Source organism: Stegostoma tigrinum, chromosome 42, assembly GCF_030684315.1.
Source record: "Stegostoma tigrinum isolate sSteTig4 chromosome 42, sSteTig4.hap1, whole genome shotgun sequence".
Lineage (NCBI taxonomy): Eukaryota > Metazoa > Chordata > Chondrichthyes > Orectolobiformes > Stegostomatidae > Stegostoma > Stegostoma tigrinum.
This window is the reverse complement of record NC_081395.1, coordinates 10,924,521-10,942,225: the sequence shown is the minus strand read 5'-3', so window position 1 is coordinate 10,942,225 and position 17,705 is coordinate 10,924,521. Positions and strand designations below refer to the sequence as shown.

The 17,705-nt window shown below is 57.7% G+C and overlaps 1 protein-coding gene across 2 annotated transcripts in view; it reads right to left on the bottom strand.

Moving 5' to 3' along the window:
* Nucleotides 1-16,823, bottom strand: part of LOC125449209 (RAS guanyl-releasing protein 2-like) — a 70,577-nt gene extending 53,754 nt beyond the window's left edge. For both annotated transcript variants that reach the window (XM_048524896.2, XM_048524897.2), the window contains exon 1: nucleotides 16,561-16,823. The gene's annotated coding sequence lies outside the window, so the exon portion shown is untranslated. The remainder of the gene's footprint in view (nucleotides 1-16,560) is intronic.
* Nucleotides 16,824-17,705: the final 882 nt, after the last annotated feature.

Here is a 17,705-nt window from a genome sequence, read left to right as displayed (position 1 = left end):
TTTGCACGTTCACCCCTTGTCTGTGTGGGTTCCCTCCGGGTGCTCCGGTTTCCACCCACGGTCCAAAGATATGTAGGTTTAGGTGGGCTGGCCGCGCTAAATTGTCCCGTAGTGCCCAGGGATGTGCGGGTTAGGGTGGATTGGCCGTGCTAAATTGTCCCGTAGTGCCCAGGGATGTGCGGGTTAGGGTGGATTGGCTGTGCTAAATTGTCCCATAGTGCCCAGGGATGTGCAGGTTAGGGTGGGATTGGCCGTGCTAAATTGTCCCATAGTGCCCAGGGATGTGCGGGTTAGGGTGGATTGGCCGTGCTAAATTGTCCCGTAGTGCCCAGGGATGTGCAGGTTAGGGTGGGATTGGCCGTGCTAAATTATCCCATAGTGCCCAGGGATGTGCGGGTTAGGGTGGATTGGCCGTGCTAAATTGTCCCGTAGTGCCCAGGGATGTGCGGGTTAGGGTGGATTGGCCGTGCTAAATTGTCCCATAGTGTCCAGGGATGTGCGGGTTAGGGTGGATTGGCCGTGCTGAATTGTCCCGTAGTGCCCAGGGATGTGCGGGTTAGGGTGGATTGGCCGTGCTAAATTGTCCCATAGTGTCCAGGGATGTGCAGGTTAGGGTGGGTTGGCCGTGCTAAATTGTCCCATAGTGTCCAGGGATGTGCGGGTTAGGGTGGATTGGCCGTGCTATATTGTCCCATAGTGCCCAGGGATGTGCGGGTTAGGGTGGATTGGCCGTGCTAAATTGTCCCATAGTGTCCAGGGATGTGCGGGTTAGGGTGGATTGGCCGTGCTAAATTGTCCCATAGTGTCCAGGGATGTGCGGGTTAGGGTGGATTGGCCGTGCTAAATTGTCCCATAGTGTCCAGGGATGTGCGGGTTAGGGTGGATTGGCCGTGCTAAATTGTCCCATAGTGCCCAGGGATGTGCGGGTTAGGGTGGATTGGCCGTGCTAAATTGTCCCATAGTGTCCAGGGATGTGCGGGTTAGGGTGGATTGGCCGTGCTAAATTGTCCCATAGTGTCCAGGGATGTGCGGGTTAGGGTGGATTGGCCGTGCTAAATTGTCCCATAGTGTCCAGGGATGTGCAGGTTAGGGTGGATTGGCCGTGCTAAGTTGTCCCATAGTGCCCAGGGATGTGCAGGTTAGGGTGGATTGGCCGTGCTAAATTGTCCCATAGTGTCCAGGGATGTGCAGGTTAGGGTGGATTGGCCGTGCTAAATTGTCCCATAGTGCCCAGGGATGTGCAGGTTAGGGTGGGTTGGCCGTGCTAAATTGTCCCATAGTGTCCAGGGATGTGCCGTTTGGAGTGGATTGGCCGTGCTAAATTGCCCCATAGTGCCCAGGGATGTGCGGGTTAGGGTGGATTGGCCATGCTAAATTGTCCCATAGTGCCCAGGGATGTGCAGGTTAGGGTGGATTGGCCGTGCTAAATTGCCCCATAGTGCCCAGGGATGTGCAGGTTAGGGTGGGTTGGCCGTGCTAAATTGTCCCGTAGTGCCCAGGGATGTGCGGGTTAGAGTGGATTGGCCCATGGGAAATGCAGGGTTACATACAGAAGATTGGGGCTGTCTAGTGGGAGTTTGGAGGGGCAGTGTGGACTCAATGGGCTGAAGGGCCTGTTTCCGCACCGTCAGGATTCTATGGTGAGAGGTTTCAGAGGGCTCTGAGATGCTCTGGGGCAGGAATCACAGAATGTTGGCAAGGCAGGCCGATTTCTGTCACAAAAAGCCCCAGTTAGGGGTTGCAATGCTGTGGGATCTTGCTGTGTTTCCTGTTCCCAACAGTGACAGTACTTCCACCATCAGCCAGGTGGGCACTCAGGTGGCAAAGGGCACTATAGAAATGCACAGCAGGTCTCTGCACGATGAGTATCCACCTCCATTGGCCCCAACACCCACCCCGAAAGGGAAAGACTGGTCACTGCTGGAGCATATTGGACAGTGAAGATCACGGTTTCCAACAAAGACTGTGAGGGGCAGAGTTTCCAGTCGGAAAAAAGCTTGGAAAACAGGCAGCAGGAGCGGACCTCTCTGGTGATAAGGCAGAGTGACAACAAGCCAACACCTCACCCTCTAGACACTGCCACTGTCCCGTTTGATACACAGCCGCTCCTCTCCCCACATGCAGTCCCCCCAGCCTTTCACACTTCAATTACACACTGTGATCAAACCCATTCCCAAACAAGACTCAAACTTTCCAACACAACACAGGCTCCAGCTCCACTCTAAATCTAGCCCCGTGCTGCCCCTGTCCTGCAGAGTGGCTGATGGGGAACAGTGTAGAGGATGCTTTACAACATGGTGCAGTATCAGAGGGTCAGTGCTGAGGGAGCAGGCACTGTTGGAGGGTCAGTGCTGAGGGAGTGGGCACAGTCGGAGGGTCAGTGCTGAGGGAGTGGGCACTGTTGGAGGGTCAGTGCTGAGGGAGTTGGCACTGTTGGAGGGTGAGTGCTGAGGGAGTGGGCACTGTCGGAGGGTCAGTACTGAGGGAGCGGGCACTGTCGGAGGGTCAGTACTGAGGGAGCGGGCACTGTCGGAGGGTCAGTGCTGAGGAGGCGGACACTGTCGGAGGGTCAGTGCTGAGGAGGCGGACACTGTCGGAGGGTCAGTGCTGAGGAGGCGGGCACTGTCGGAGGGTCAGTGCTGAGGAGGCGGGCACTGTCGGAGGGTCAGTGCTGAGGAGGCGGACACTGTCGGAGGGTCAGTGCTGAGGAGGCGGGCACTGTCGGAGGGTCAGTGCTGAGTGTGTTGCTTGTTGAAAGTGTGGTATGAAGATCCCGTTGTAAATTTAATGCACTTCTTCTTTCATTGTGCAGCTGGTGGTCTCTGAGGGACTGACAGGGGCACATCAAGATGGCGACTTTGCTGGCCAGCAATGTGCCTGGGTGAAGGCAGCAGGATCACCCCCAGGGGGAATGATGTCTCTGCATCACGGAGTTTACAAAGAGAGAGGGTGAATTTTCAGGAATGTGTTATTTCCAGGCAGCTTCCTGCCAACTTGTGTTTTATCTGAGTGGCAGCTGTGGGCTTGGCCTGATCATTGTAAATGTGCCTACTCACTTCCTGTGTGACGGTCGCCTTCTCTGTCAATATTTTGACAGCTCCCGCTCAATCAGGCCACAACCATCTGTCTAACATCTGTTCAGGATGAGTGGGCCCCTCTGTTGTCTCGTGTGGTTCTCAGCAAACTCACTACCACTGCGGAGTGCCATACATTGTTCTAAAGGCACCAAATCTTGGCCCTCTACTAGCGAGGACCACACCTCAAGGAACAATATGAGCAAATTAATCTGAGGAGGGCACAGAAATTGGTCGCTACGCACTCTTGATGCCCGAGCCCGCATCCATCCATGTGCTGGACCGTTTCCTAGACCCATTACTGTCATCTAATGCCCCCCACTATCAACCCCCTGGGGGTTACCATTGACCAGAAACTCAACTGGACTCACCACAGAAACACAGCGGCTACAAGAGCAGGCCAGAGGCTGGGAATCTTGCAGCGAGGAACTCCCCTCCTGAGTCTCCCCGGACAAAGCTGATCCCACCATCTACAAGGCACAAGTCAGGAGAGTGAGGGAACACCCCCAACTTGCCCCTGGATGGGGGCAGCCCCAACAACACTCAGGAAGCTCGACACCATCCAGGACAAAGCAGCCCCTGCTTTGATTGGCACCACATCCACAAACATCCCACTCCCCCCACCCATCTACAGGACGCCCTGCAGCAACTCACCGAGGCTCCTTAGACAGCACCTTCCAAACCCACCACCACTTCCATCCAGAAGGACAAGGGGCAGCAGGTACATGGGAATACCACCCCCTGCACGTTCCCCTCCGAGCCACTCCCCATCCCGACTGAGAAATATATCAGCCGTTCCTTCAGTGTCACTGGGTCAGAATCCTGGAATTCCCTCCCTAAGGGGCATCGTGGGTCCAGCCACAGCACACGGACTGCAGCGGTTCAAGAAGGCAGCTCCCCACCACCTTCTCAGGGTGCATTTAGAGAAGTGGGGGCAAACCATGAGAAAGTGGGCAGCCCTTGGCACTGGCCTCACCCTCACTCCAACTGTCCCCTTTCCGATCGCACTCATGAACTCTGACCCGAGTTCGATGACCCTTTGACCTCGTGACTTGACACGTTGCCAAAGAAAATGGGCTGAAGGCCGACGAGAGTGGTCAGGGAGGTAGGGAGGGAAATCCACCCGGCCCAAAAGTGAGCCAAGCGGCTTCCCGCCTTCAAATCCGACGAAGGGCGGGGTGTGTGTCCCCCATCCCAAAGACCCAAAAAGAGTTTTGGCTCCCTTTTTCCTCAAAAATTCAGAGCTCCAGCCAACGCCACCTTGGAATGTAAATCCCTCCTGTACCCATGAATAGACCCACTGCCTGACACTAACCAGACCAGGAGTCAGAGAGAGAACAAATGAGGCCTAGTTGTGCTCCTGTCCTGCCTTGGGGCCTAGTTGTCAATTTAGGGTGTCCCAGTGGGTGGGGAGGGTGGGTTTTGTTTTGCAAAGAGGTGAAACCGTGGCAGAGAGAGAGAGAGAGAGAGAGAGACACACACACACACGCACAAAAAAAAACAACAGGTTGACATGAAACGCAAGGGTGTGGGAGGAAGTAGAGCAGGAAGTGTCATGGGGCTGAGGAAGTCGTCTCCTTAGCGACGGCAGCCCTTGCCTGAGTAACAAACAAGGCCCAAGCTTGCTCTCAGAGATTCTGAGCAGGAAGTTAATGGGGGCCACAAACTGGCTGGGGATGCACAAGCCACCCAAATTGGTTTCGGAGGAGACACCCAGTCAGACCCCAGCAAACTAGGCCCCAGGCGTGTCAGGGCAAACGGCTTAATTGTCAAAACTCTTGGGGGAGAACAACAGCCACAGGGGAGGTCTGGGTTCTGAGATCCATTCATGGAGGGTCAGTGCTGAGGGAGTGCCGCACTGTCGGAGGGTCAGTGCTGAGGGAGTGCCGCACTGTCGGAGGGTCAGTGCTGAGGGAGTGGGCACTGTCGGAGGATCAGTGCTGAGGGAGTGGGCACTGTCGGAGGGTCAGAGCTGAGGGAGTGCCGCACTGTCGGAGGGTCAGTGCTGAGGGAGTGCCGCACTGTCGGAGGGTCAGTGCTGAGGGAGTGGGCACTGTCGGAGGATCAGTGCTGAGGGAGTGGGCACTGTCGGAGGGTCAGAGCTGAGGGAGTGGGCACTGTCGGAGGGTCAGTGCTGAGGGAGCGCCGCACTGTCGGAGGGTCAGTGCTGAGGGAGCGCCGCACTGTTGGAGGGTCAGTGCTGAGGGAGTGCCGCACTGTCGGAGGGTCAGTGCTGAGGGAGTGGGCACTGTCGGAGGATCAGTGCTGAGGGAGTGGGCACTGTCGGAGGGTCAGAGCTGAGGGAGTGGGCACTGTCGGAGGGTCAGTGCTGAGGGACTGGGCACTGTCGGAGGGTCAGTGCTGAGGGAGCGGGCACTGTCGGAGGGTCAGTGCTGAGGGAGCGGGCACTGTCGGAGGGTCAGTGCTGAGGGAGCGCCGCACTGTCGGAGGGTCAGTGCTGAGGGAGCAGGCACTGTCAGTGGGTCAGTGCTGAGGAAGCGCCGCGGTGTAGGAGGGTCAGTGCTGAGGGAGTGGGTCCTGTTGGAGGGTCAGTGCTGAGGGACTGGGCACTGTCAGATGGTCAGTGCTGAAGGAGCGCCGCACTGTCGGAGGGTCAGGTGCTGAGGGAGTGGGCACTGTCGGAGGGTCCGTGCTGATGGAGCCCGCACTGTCGGAGGGTCAGTGCTGAGGGAGTGGGCACTGATGGATGGTCAGTGCTGAGGGAGCGCCACACGGTCGGAGGGTCAGTGCTGAGGGAGCAGCGCACTGTCGGAGGGTCAGTGCTGAGGGAGTGGGCACTGTCAGAGGGTCAGTGCTGAGGGAGTGCCGCACTGTCGGAGGGTCAGTGCTGAGGGAGTGGGCACTGATGGAGGGTCCGTGCTGAGGGAGTGGGCACTGTCGGAGGGTTAGTGCTGAGGGAGTGCCACACGGTCGGAGGGTCAGTGCTGAGGGAGCAGCGCATTGTCGGAGGGTCAGTGCTGAGGGAGTGGGCACTGATGGAGGGTCAGTGCTGAGGGAGTGGGCACTGTTGGAGGGTCAGTACTGAGGGAGTGGGCACTGTCAGAGGATCAGTGCTGAGTGAGTGGGCACTGTTGGAGGAACAGTGCTGAGGGAGTGGGCACTGCTGGAGCGTCAGTGCTGAGGGAGTGCCGCACTGTCGGAGGATCAGTGCTGAGGGAGTGGGCACTGTCGGTGCGTCAGTGCTGAGGGTACGGGCACTGTCGGAGGGTCAGTGCTGAGGGATTGTGCACTGTTGGAGGGTCATTGCTAAGGGAGTGGGCACTGTCGGAGGGTCAGTGCTGAGTGAGTTGGCGCTGTTGGAGGGTCAGTGCTGAGGGAGTGGGCACTGTCGAGGGGTCAGTGCTGAGGGAGTGGGCACTGTCAGAGGATCAGTACTGAGGGAGTGGGCACTGTCGGAGGGTCAGGTGCTGAGGGAGTGGGCACTGTCGGAGGGTCAGTGCTGAGGGAGTGGGCACTGTTGGAGGGTCAGGTGCTGAGGGAGTGGGCACTGTCGGAGCTTCCGTGCTGAGGGAGTGGGCACTGATGGAGAGTCAGTGCTGAGGGAGTGGGCACTGTCGGAGCGTCAGTTCTGAGGGAGTGCTGCGCTGTCGGAGGATCAGTACTGAGGGAGTGGGCACTGTCGGAGGGTCAGTGCTGAGAGTACGGGCACTGTTGGAGGGTCAGTGCTGAGGGAGTGGACATCGGAGGGTCAGTGCTGAGGAAACACCGCAGTGTAGGAGGGTCAGCACTGAGCGAGTGGGCACTGTTGGAGGGTCAGTGCTGAGGGTACGGGCACTGTTGGAGGGTCAGTGCTGAGGGAGCGGGCACTGTCGGATTGTCAGTGCTGAGGGAGCATGCACTGTCGGAGGGTCAGTGCTGAGGGAGCGGGCACTGTCGGAGGGTCAATGCTGAGGGAGCGGGCACTGTCGGAGGGCCAGGGCTGAGGGAGCGGGCACTGTCGGAGGGTCAGTGCTGAGGTAGGGGGCACTGTCAGAGGATCAGTGCTGAGTGAGTGGGCACTGTTGGAGGATCAGTGCTGAGGGAGTGCCGCACTGTCGGAGGATCAGTGCTCAGGAAGCGCCGCACTGTCGGAGGGTCAGTGCTGAGTGAGCGGGCACTGTCGGAGGGTCAGTGCTGACGGAGTGGGCACTGTTGGAGCGTCAGTGCTGAGGGAGTGGGCACTGTCGGTGCGTCAGTGGTGAGGGAGTGGGCACTGTCGGAGGATCAGTGCTGAGTGAGTTGGCGCTGTTGGAGGGTCAGTGCTGAGGGAGCGGGCATTGTCGGAGCATCAGTGGTGAGGGAGTGGGCACTGTCGGAGGATCAGTGCTGAGTGAGTTGGCACTGTTGGAGGGTCAGTGCTGAGGGAGTGGGCACTGTCGAGGGCTCAGTGCTGAGGGAGTGGGCACTGTCGGACGGTCAGTGTTGAGGGAGTGGGCACTGTCGGAGCGTCAGTGGTGAGGGAGTGGGCACTGTCGGAGGATCAGTGCTGAGTGAGTTGGCACTGTCGGAGGGTCAGTGTTGAGGGAGTGGGCACTGTTGGAGGGTCAGGTGCTGAGGGAGTGGGCACTGTCAGAGGTTCCGTGCTGAGGGAGTGGGCACTGTCGGAGGGTGAGTGCTGAGGGAGTGGGCACTGATGGAGGGACAGTGCTGAGAGTACGGGTACTGTTGGAGGGTCAGTGCTGAGGGAGTGGGCACTGTCAGAGGGTCAGTGCTGAGGGAGTGGGCACTGTCGGAGGGTCAGTGATGAGGGAGCGCCGCACTGTCGGAGGGTCAGCGCTGAGCGAGTGGGCACTGTTGGAGGGTCAGTGCTGAGGGAGCAGGCGCTGTTGTGTGGTCTGTGCTGAGTGAGTGGGCACTGTTGGAGGATCAGTGCTGAGGGAGTGGGCACTGTCGGAGGATCAGTGCTGAGGGAGTGGGCACTGTCGGTGCGTCAGTGCTGGGGGTACGGGCACTGTCGGAGGGTCAGTGCTGAGGGAGCAGGCACTGTCGGAGGATCAGTGCTGAGGGAGTGGGCACTGTCGGATAGTCAGTGCTGAGGGAATGGGCACTGTCGGAGGGTCAGTGCTGAGGGAGCGCCGCACTGTCGGAGGGTCAGTGCTGAGGGAGCGGGCACTGTCGGAGGGTCAGTGCTGAGGGAGCGGGCGCTGTCGGAGGGTCAGTGCTGAGGGAGCGCCGCACTGTCGGAGGGTCAGTGCTGAGGGAGCGGGCACTGTCGGAGGGTCAGTGCTGAGGGAGCAGGCGCTGTCGGAGGGTCAGTGCTGAGGGAGCGGGCACTGTCGGAGGGTCAGTGCTGAGGGAGCGGGCACTGTCAGAGGGTCAGTGCTGAGGGAGCGGGCACTGTCGGAGGGTCACTGCTTAGGGAGCGGGCACTGTCGGAGGGTCAGTGCTGAGGGAGCGGGCACTGTCAGAGGGTCAGTGCTGAGGGAGCGGGCACTGTCAGAGGGTCAGTGCTGAGGGAGCGGGTGCTGTCGGACGGTCAGTGTTGAGGGAGTGGGCACTGTCGGAGCGTCAGTGGTGAGGGAGTGGGCACTGTCGGAGGATCAGTGCTGAGTGAGTTGGCACTGTCGGAGGGTCAGTGTTGAGGGAGTGGGCACTGTTGGAGGGTCAGGTGCTGAGGGAGTGGGCACTGTCAGAGGGTCCGTGCTGAGGGAGTGGGCACTGTCGGAGGGTGAGTGCTGAGGGAGTGGGCACTGATGGAGGGACAGTGCTGAGAGTACGGGTACTGTTGGAGGGTCAGTGCTGAGGGAGTGGGCACTGTCAGAGGGTCAGTGCTGAGGGAGTGGGCACTGTCGGAGGGTCAGTGATGAGGGAGCGCCGCACTGTCGGAGGGTCAGCGCTGAGCGAGTGGGCACTGTTGGAGGGTCAGTGCTGAGGGAGCAGGCGCTGTTGTGTGGTCTGTGCTGAGTGAGTGGGCACTGTTGGAGGATCAGTGCTGAGGGAGTGGGCACTGTCGGAGGATCAGTGCTGAGGGAGTGGGCACTGTCGGTGCGTCAGTGCTGGGGGTACGGGCACTGTCGGAGGGTCAGTGCTGAGGGAGCAGGCACTGTCGGAGGATCAGTGCTGAGGGAGTGGGCACTGTCGGATAGTCAGTGCTGAGGGAATGGGCACTGTCGGAGGGTCAGTGCTGAGGGAGCGCCGCACTGTCGGAGGGTCAGTGCTGAGGGAGCGGGCACTGTCGGAGGGTCAGTGCTGAGGGAGCGGGCGCTGTCGGAGGGTCAGTGCTGAGGGAGCGCCGCACTGTCGGAGGGTCAGTGCTGAGGGAGCGGGCACTGTCGGAGGGTCAGTGCTGAGGGAGCAGGCGCTGTCGGAGGGTCAGTGCTGAGGGAGCGGGCACTGTCGGAGGGTCAGTGCTGAGGGAGCGGGCACTGTCAGAGGGTCAGTGCTGAGGGAGCGGGCACTGTCGGAGGGTCACTGCTTAGGGAGCGGGCACTGTCGGAGGGTCAGTGCTGAGGGAGCGGGCACTGTCAGAGGGTCAGTGCTGAGGGAGCGGGCACTGTCGGAGGGTCAGTGCTGAGGGAGCGGGTGCTGTCGGAGGCTATGAGCACGGAGTGTAATTGCAGTGTTTTACATTTTGGCCAAACAACATTTGTTGGGGCTGGGGGGTGCGGTGGTGGGGACTGGGCAACGGGATGAGTTGCTGATGGACACTGGGTTATTTGGACAGAGTGGGGCAGTGGGATGAATTCTTTTGCTGTGGCACCAATGAAATGTTCGGTGGCCATTTTTATCGCCTTTGGGTCAATGTGGAGGGTTTGCCCAATAGTTTTCTAGGCAACTGGTTGTCGGGCCTTGGACTAAAAATTATAATATGTTTGTCCTTGTTTAAAAATTGCATCATATTTTCAACGAATAAGCAATAAGGATTCCTCTTGGTGGCCTGTTCCTGGAATGCCCGCTCGTGGAGTTGCCATGGTTACGACAAGCCTCTAAGCGCAAGCAAGTTGCCAAAGAAAAACCACATAGTGGCCCCATCGGCCTTCACCAGGCCCAAATCGAATGAAGCTTACCCACCAAGGTGGAGAAAAAGGAGGGAAAGTGATAACGAAAGAGTGGGGACGAGAGAGAGAGAGAGAGGGCTGTTTGTGCGCATCCAAAATGACTTCTTCCCTCCTTCAAAATGGCCGCCGGCTCTCAGAGACGAACACCTGGATGTGTGACGGTGGTGGGAGGGAAGAACCTTCCGGCAATGAAGCTGCACAGAAGATTCACCCGGGATCGCAGGGAGCATGCGGGGGCAGTCCGGGCTTAAAGATTGCTCACTGTGTGGGAGGTAGAGGTGTGGTGGTGTCTGTGGGGGCTTCTGACCTTTGGGGATGGGGGCCTAATTCGAACTGTGAATTGATGCAATCTCAGTTGGTTCTATCCCACATCAGGGGGAGGGGTCTTCATCAATGGGCGCCCGAGTCAGACGGATTCTGGCCTGGGGATGGCAGATGAGGGAGCGGGCACGGGGGTGAGGTTTGGTGGTTGGTCAGGGAAGGGCATGGGTGGAATTGATGGTAAAGCGACCATGCTGCTGTTTTTCGGGTCACGAGGGGGCCTCTCAACTCTCAGTTACAACTGTCGACTGGCTTGTGCCCAACGCCACCCATTCACGTCCCGTGGCATTGCTCCGTTACGAGCGGCCACGGCTTGACCTGAAGCAGTGCGGTCGAGCGGGTGGGGGTTGATGGGCCTGGAGGCCGGGGGGATGGTGGTGGAGGTTTGGGGTGGGGATGGCACGGCCGTGGCTGACCAAATCGCCACGGGAACGTGATGCGGCGGAGGGGGGCGCTCATCAACCTAACGGGCCTTGAGTTGGCGCGCTCAACCTGACGCTTTACTCCTTGCGCCCTGCCCTTGAGGACGGGAACACGCCGCGTCCGGAAGCCCGGCTTCTGTTGGCAGGGGAGTGGGTTGGGTGGGTGGTGGTGGGGGATGGGAGAGGCGTTGCGGGTGGCGGGGTGTCCACGCTTTCGGCTGAAGCGCCTCCAGAGGCTTGGAGACTGTCACGACACAACGGTGGAGTGCGGGAATATTCCGAATGCGGGCCACCGCGATTGTGAACGTGGGTTCAGGAGGCCGATAAATGCGTGTGATACCCTGACCCAGGTAAACTTGGGGCTGGTTGGTGGGGGGTATTAAGGGAGGTCAGAGGTCAAGATGGGGACACTTGGCGCTGTGAGCCGTTTCTGCATGTTTCTGGAAAGTGGCCCACGTCATCGCGAGCGATAACTAGTGATGGTTTCCCCAGATGGAGAAAGGGGAACCTTGCACAAAATGTCGTTGTGTATCATGTCGGGTCGCGCCGGTGGCGAAAGGGGATCTTGAAAATGAAAACACAGCCGAGGGAAAGTCGAGGGGATGGTTGGGGGGGGGCAATGGTGTGGGAGAGAAATGGTGTGGCGTGTTGCCACACTGCTGGAGAGAGAGAACAGTGGGGAGTCCCCTCTGACACGGACCCACCCAGGCCGGCCTTGGCCAATCCTCTCGGCGCCTCCGAATCCACTCACTGCCGCGGCCCGCCCACCCAGAGGTGGGCACGCCGTCTCCAATGCCAGTCACCAAAACCCCCCCACTGCCACCGGAGAGACCCGGGCCCCCGGAATCTGATCACGTCAAAGCGAGCAGCACTGAAGGGGGTGTTGGGAGGCTGCAGGGCCCACCTGTGGGTGGTTGGGTAGAGGGTAGGTGGGGAGGATAGCACAATAGAAGGGTAACCGAAACGAACTGCCACCCAACGAGGCCTCCAAAAACCAGCCTTTCCAACTTTGTACCTGCCCCCCCACACCAAACCTCAGCGAGGGCAGCGAGCGCTCTGTCTCGTGCCTGCGACGGTCTCTGAGCTACCCCATCCTCCATGCACCGGCCCTCCGGGGGATCCCAAGATTCCCCACCCTCTGGGTGAAGAAGCCCCTCCTAATTTCCATCCAAAAATGGCCCCTGAGGCCTTAATTCTGATCTACGTCCCTTTGGTTCTGCACCTTGGCCTACATAGTTGGGAGGAGTTTGGGGGTTGGGGGTAGTCCCTCCCTGTAGCCCCCCCACCCCCATTACAGTTCTCACCGATTTTTACAGAGCAGCAGAGGGCCTTATGCCCTTTAGGGGTCTCAACAGCCAGTGAGCCTCTGTTGCAAACTCTGCAGTATCTGTTGTCCACAGGTCACACTGCGTTCAGTTCTGCTCTCCCTCTTATATAGGAAGGATGTTGTGAAACTTGAAAGGGTTCAGAAAAGATTTACCAGGATGTAGCTGGGGTTGAGCTACAGGGAGAGCCTGGGGCTATTTCCCTGAAGTGTCGGAGGCTGAGGGCGTGACCCTATAGAGGCTATTAAAACCATGAGGGGTATGGATAGGGGTGAAAGATCTTTTCCCCAGGGTAGGGGTGGAGTCCAAAACCTGAGGGGTAACTTTTTCACACAGAGGGTGGTGCGTGTATGGAATGAGCTGCCGGGGGAGTGGTGGGGGCTGGTACAGTTACAGCATTTAAAAGGATGAGTATATGAATAGGAAGAATTTAGACGATACCCTGGCAGATGGGACTGGATTAATTTTGGATATAAGATAACAAGGTGTAGAGCTGGATGAACACAGCAGGCCAAGCAGCATCAGAGGAGCAGGAAAGCTGACGTTTAAGCCTTCCTGCTCCTTCTGATGCTGCTTGGCCTGCTGTGTTTATCCAGCTCCACACCTTGTTATCTCAGATTCTCCAGCATCTGCAGTTCCTACTATCTCTGAATTAACTTCGGGTATCTGGTTGTCATGGATGGGTTGGTCTGAAGGGTCTGATCCAGTGCAGTATGGTGGACCTTCAACACATATGTTCTGTGGCAAGTCTGAGACCGGGTGGGGGGTTGTGTGGGTAAAGGGTGTTGGGGGGCAGGTGTTGTCAAAACAGACGTCATTACCCAGGAGTGGCTTCATCAAGGGTGTGTACAACAGCAGCAAGGTCTTTTTCACTCTTGCGCTGAAAGTTTCTGGCGATTCCATTCGCCTTCCTCCTGGCTTGCAAGTGCTGACTCCCTCAGTGACTCTGAACAAGGGCAGCCGAAGCCCCCTTTTAGACCCCAACATACCCCCACCCTCTCACTCCCACCTCAAATAACCGCCCTGTTACCCCCACCAAAGTGCGAAGATCTTCACAACATTCCACAGTGACTCCTCCTCCTGTTCTTGCCAACACCTCCCCCACCCACACGCACCCCACCACCCTGCCGCCCCCCCCAGCCCGCAACCCCCCCCCCCCCGCCACCCAACCCACTTGAATCCTCATGCGCTGTCCTCACATTCTCTCATTCCCGATGGGACCTTCCCAAAGTCATGGGCGGAATGAGAAATACTGTATGTGCTCCCATCCAAATCATTGGGAAAACATTTTGGAACCAAGCCCCAATCCTTGCAGTGTCCTGAATATGTAACGCAGAAACAGAGAAACTAGGACCAGGGGGAGGCCGCTTGGCCCATGAGCCTGCTCCTGCTCCTCCATTCAACAGGATCGTGGCCAATGGAGTCACACAGGACGGAAACACATCCTTCGGTCCAACTCCTCCATGCTGAACAGGTATCCGAAATTAATCTAGTCCCATTTGCCAGCATGTGGCCCATATCCCTGTAAATCCTTCCTATTCATATCCCCATCTAGGTGCCTTTTAAATGTTGTAACTGTACCAGCCTCCACCACTTCCTCTGGCAGCTCATTCCATACACGCACCACCCTCTGTGTGAAAAATTACCCCTCAGGTCCCTTTTAAATCTTTCCCCCTCTCTCCTTAAACCTATGCGCCTCTAGTTTTGAACTCCCCTACCCTGGGGAAAAGACCTTGTCCATTCACTACATCCATACCCCTCATGCTTTTTACAGAACACTTTGATCACCCAAGTCAGCCCCCTGTTCCTGCTTTCTCTCCTTTGATCACTTTAACCATAAGAACTAAATCCAACTCCTTCCTGAAAACACTCAATGTTTTGGACTGAACTGCCTTCAGTGACAGAGAATCCCAGCGATTCCCCAATCTCTGGGTGAAGCCATTTCTCCCCATCCCAGTCCGAAATGTCTCACGCCATAATCCTTAGGCTGTGACTCCTTGGTTTTTGGACTCCCTAGCTCTTCGAGAACATCCTTCCTGCATTGATCCTGTCTGGTCCTGTTGGAGTTTATTTAACAGGTTTCTCTGAGATCCCACTCCTCGCTATTAAAAACTCCAATGAAAATAGCCCTCACTGCTCCAGTCTCTCCATGCTCTTCCAGGAATCTGTCTGGTTGACATCCACCATCCTGTAGCTGATCAATTTGTTGCTACTATCTATTTCCAGATTGCTGTACATAACTTAATCCATTTCATGCCACTTAATTTTTGTGTGGGGACCCACTGCCTGGGACCTTAGCGAAAGCTTTGTGCAAATGTCAACATCCCTGTCGAAACTTGGTTACTCGGTGAAAACGAGACATGATAAACTTAGTTCATAAACTCCTGGCAGTACAGTTCCAAACACCTCGCTCGCCACTAATCACTGGGTCAAAATCTTTCCCTCTGTAATGAAGCTGAGGGTAAAAGACCTGTAGGCACACCCCAGCTCGAAGCTACCTTTTCAAGGGGCAATTAGGGACAGGGGTAATAATCATTGTTCAGATATGGAAGGCCAGGTCCTCTGACTGAATCCCCATCTCAGCCTGTTCATCAATACACAACAACAGATTGGGGGCAATGAAGGGAAATTTTACTCACATTTCAAACAGGGGGAGCTGAACACGGATTATCCCCTCCCTACTGAGGGATCAGGCACTGTCGGAGGGTCAGTGCTGAGGGAGTGGGCACTGTCGGAGGGTCAGTGCTGAGGGAGCGGGCACTGTCGGAGGGTCAGTGCTGAGGGAGTGGGCACTGTCAGAGGGTCAGTGCTGAGGGAGCGGGCACTGTCGGAGGGTCAGTGCTGAGGGAGCACCGCACTGTCGGAGGGTCAGTGCTGAGGGAGCACCGCACTGTCGGAGGGTCAGTACTGAGGGAGCAGGCACTGTCGGAGGGTCAGTGCTGATGGAGTGGGCACTGTCGGAGGGTCAGTGCTGAGGGAGCGGGCACAGTTGGAGGGTCAGTGCTGAGGGAGTGGGCACTGTCAGAGGGTCAGTGCTGAGGGAGCGGGCACTGTTGGAGGGTCAGTGCTGAGGGAGCACCGCACTGTCGGAGGGTCAGTACTGAGGGAGCAGGCACTGTCGGAGGGTCAGTGCTGATGGAGTGGGCACTGTCGGAGGGTCAGTGCTGAGGGAGCGGGCACAGTTGGAGGGTCAGTGCTGAGGGAGTGGGCACTGTCAGAGGGTCAGTGCTGAGGGAGCGGGCACTGTTGGAGGGTCAGTGCTGAGGGAGCACCGCACTGTCGGAGGGTCAGTACTGAGGGAGCAGGCACTGTCGGAGGGTCAGTGCTGATGGAGTGGGCACTGTCGGAGGGTCAGTGCTGAGGGAGCGGGCACAGTTGGAGGGTCAGTGCTGAGGGAGTGGGCACAGTCAGAGGGTCAGTGCTGCGGGAGTGGGCACTGTTGGAGGGTCAGTGCTGAGGGAGCGGGCACTGTCGGAGGGTCAGTGCTGAGGGAGTGGGCACTGTCGGAGGGTCAGTGCTGAGGTAGCGGGCACTGTTGGAGGGTCAGTGCTGAGGGAGTGGGCACTGTCGGAGGGTCAGTGCTGAGGGAGTGGGCACTGTCGGAGGGTCAGTGCTGAGGGAAAATGAATATTTACCAGATGTTATGAATAGACATTAGTGGCATTCTCTGCACAAGCTGACTTTCGTACATTTCAAATGTGCCCTACAATTCCTTCCTTTCTATTTTCCCCCAGAGCCAATTTGTGCACAGGGAGCTCCGAGAAGTTGCAGAACTACATAACCAGCTCTCCTCTCCCCCGTGAGGTGGCTCTGTGGTGGGGGGGCTGGTCAGGTTTTGTCTCCTGGCCAACTCCCCCTCACTCCCACCACAACCAGTGCTTTCTGTGGCTAACTCTGCCATGTTTAGCCGTGAGTGTGGAGAGGCACGAGTATGGGTACGTGGCAACAGATTGGAGCTGGCCTGCAGCGCGAGGAGCTTTTCAAAGATCTGAGCTAACATCTCAGGCTCACGGTTTCAAATCCCCATCACAATAAATGTTGAGGCTCTCCAAAATTACTTGGGATTTAGAGCATTGCGTTACGGAGGATCTGCAGTGCATTCTCCACCAAGTTCAACAAAAACCCCTGGTAAGGTCAGGAATCTGCTGTCCTTCAACAGGCTGCGCACCATGTGACTGCAGAGCCCACGCACACATGCCATTCAGCCCCTCTTAATCGAGATAAAATCTGGCCCACCGCAAGCCCACACTGTTTTGCTCCCCGCCACGAGACGCGACCCCCCGATTCCTGCAGACTTGAGCGGCCTCTCGAGAAATCTCAGGCCATCGATGGAGAGTGAACAATGATCTGTGATTAGTTAGGGTGGTGGGGGATGGATCGCAGTAAGACCAAGGTCTGCTGAGAAGGAGGAAGGACTTACTCTCGATGTTCAGATGGGCTGGAAGTTCAACAGCGAAACGTTATCCGTTAAATGAAATCCACCAGGACCCTGTTCCGGGCAGGAAACTGAAGGGCGGTCAATTTCACCGTCTCATAGCCTGCAATTGTGCTGAACAGTTGACTCCTCACATTGGCACCTTCCTGTTGCCTACCCTCGATGACTTGCAGTTCACAGAGAGACTTTAAGAGAGTCTCGCTGTGCTCAGAACAAGCTGTCTCCTCTGTTCTCTCTCTCTCTCTCTCTCTCTCTCAATGTGCACATCCGTCTGCTGTAGAAAGCAACTTAAACGGGAAATGCCTGCCCACAAATGACAGTCAAGTCATGAAGCAGTGAACATGAGATTTCAACCGTTCACTTTATCATGAAAGACCTGCTGGAGACAAAACAAACCCCGTGCAAACTGCTGATGCAACTCGCACAGCCTTGGTGCTGAGGGAGGGGGCACTGTCGGAGGGTTAGTGCTGAGGGAGCGGGCACTGTCGGAGGGTCAGTGCTGAGGGAGCGGGCACTGTCGGAGGGTCAGTGCTGAGGGAGCGGGCACTGTCGGATGGTCAGTGCTGAGGGAGCGCTGCACTGTCGGAGGGTCAGTGCTGAGGGAGCGGGCACTGTCGGAGGGTCAGTGCTGAGGGAGCGGGCACTGTCGGAGGGTCAGTGCTGAGGGGGCGGGCACTGTCGGAGGGTCAGTGCTGAGGGAGCGGGCACTGTTGGACGGTCAGTGCTGATGGAGCGGGCACTGTCGGAGGGTCAGTGCTGAGGGAGCGGGCACTGTCGGAGGGTCAGTGCTGAGGGAGCGGGCACTGTTGGACAGTCAGTGCTGATGGAGCGGGCACTGTCGGACGGTCAGTGCTGAGGGACGGGCACTGTGAGTGGGCACTGTTGTAGGGTCAGTGCTGAGGGAGCGCTGCACTGTCGAAGGGTCAGTGCTGACAGAGCGGGAACTGTCAGACAGTCAGTGCTGAGGGAGTGGGCACTGTCGGAGGGTCAGTGCTGAGGGAGTGGGCACTGTCGGATGGTCCGTGCTGAGGGAGTGGGCACTGTTGGAGGGTCCGTGCTGAGGGAGTAGGGACTGTCGAAGGGTCAGTGCTGAGGGAGCGGGCACTGTTGGACGGTCAGTGCTGATGGAG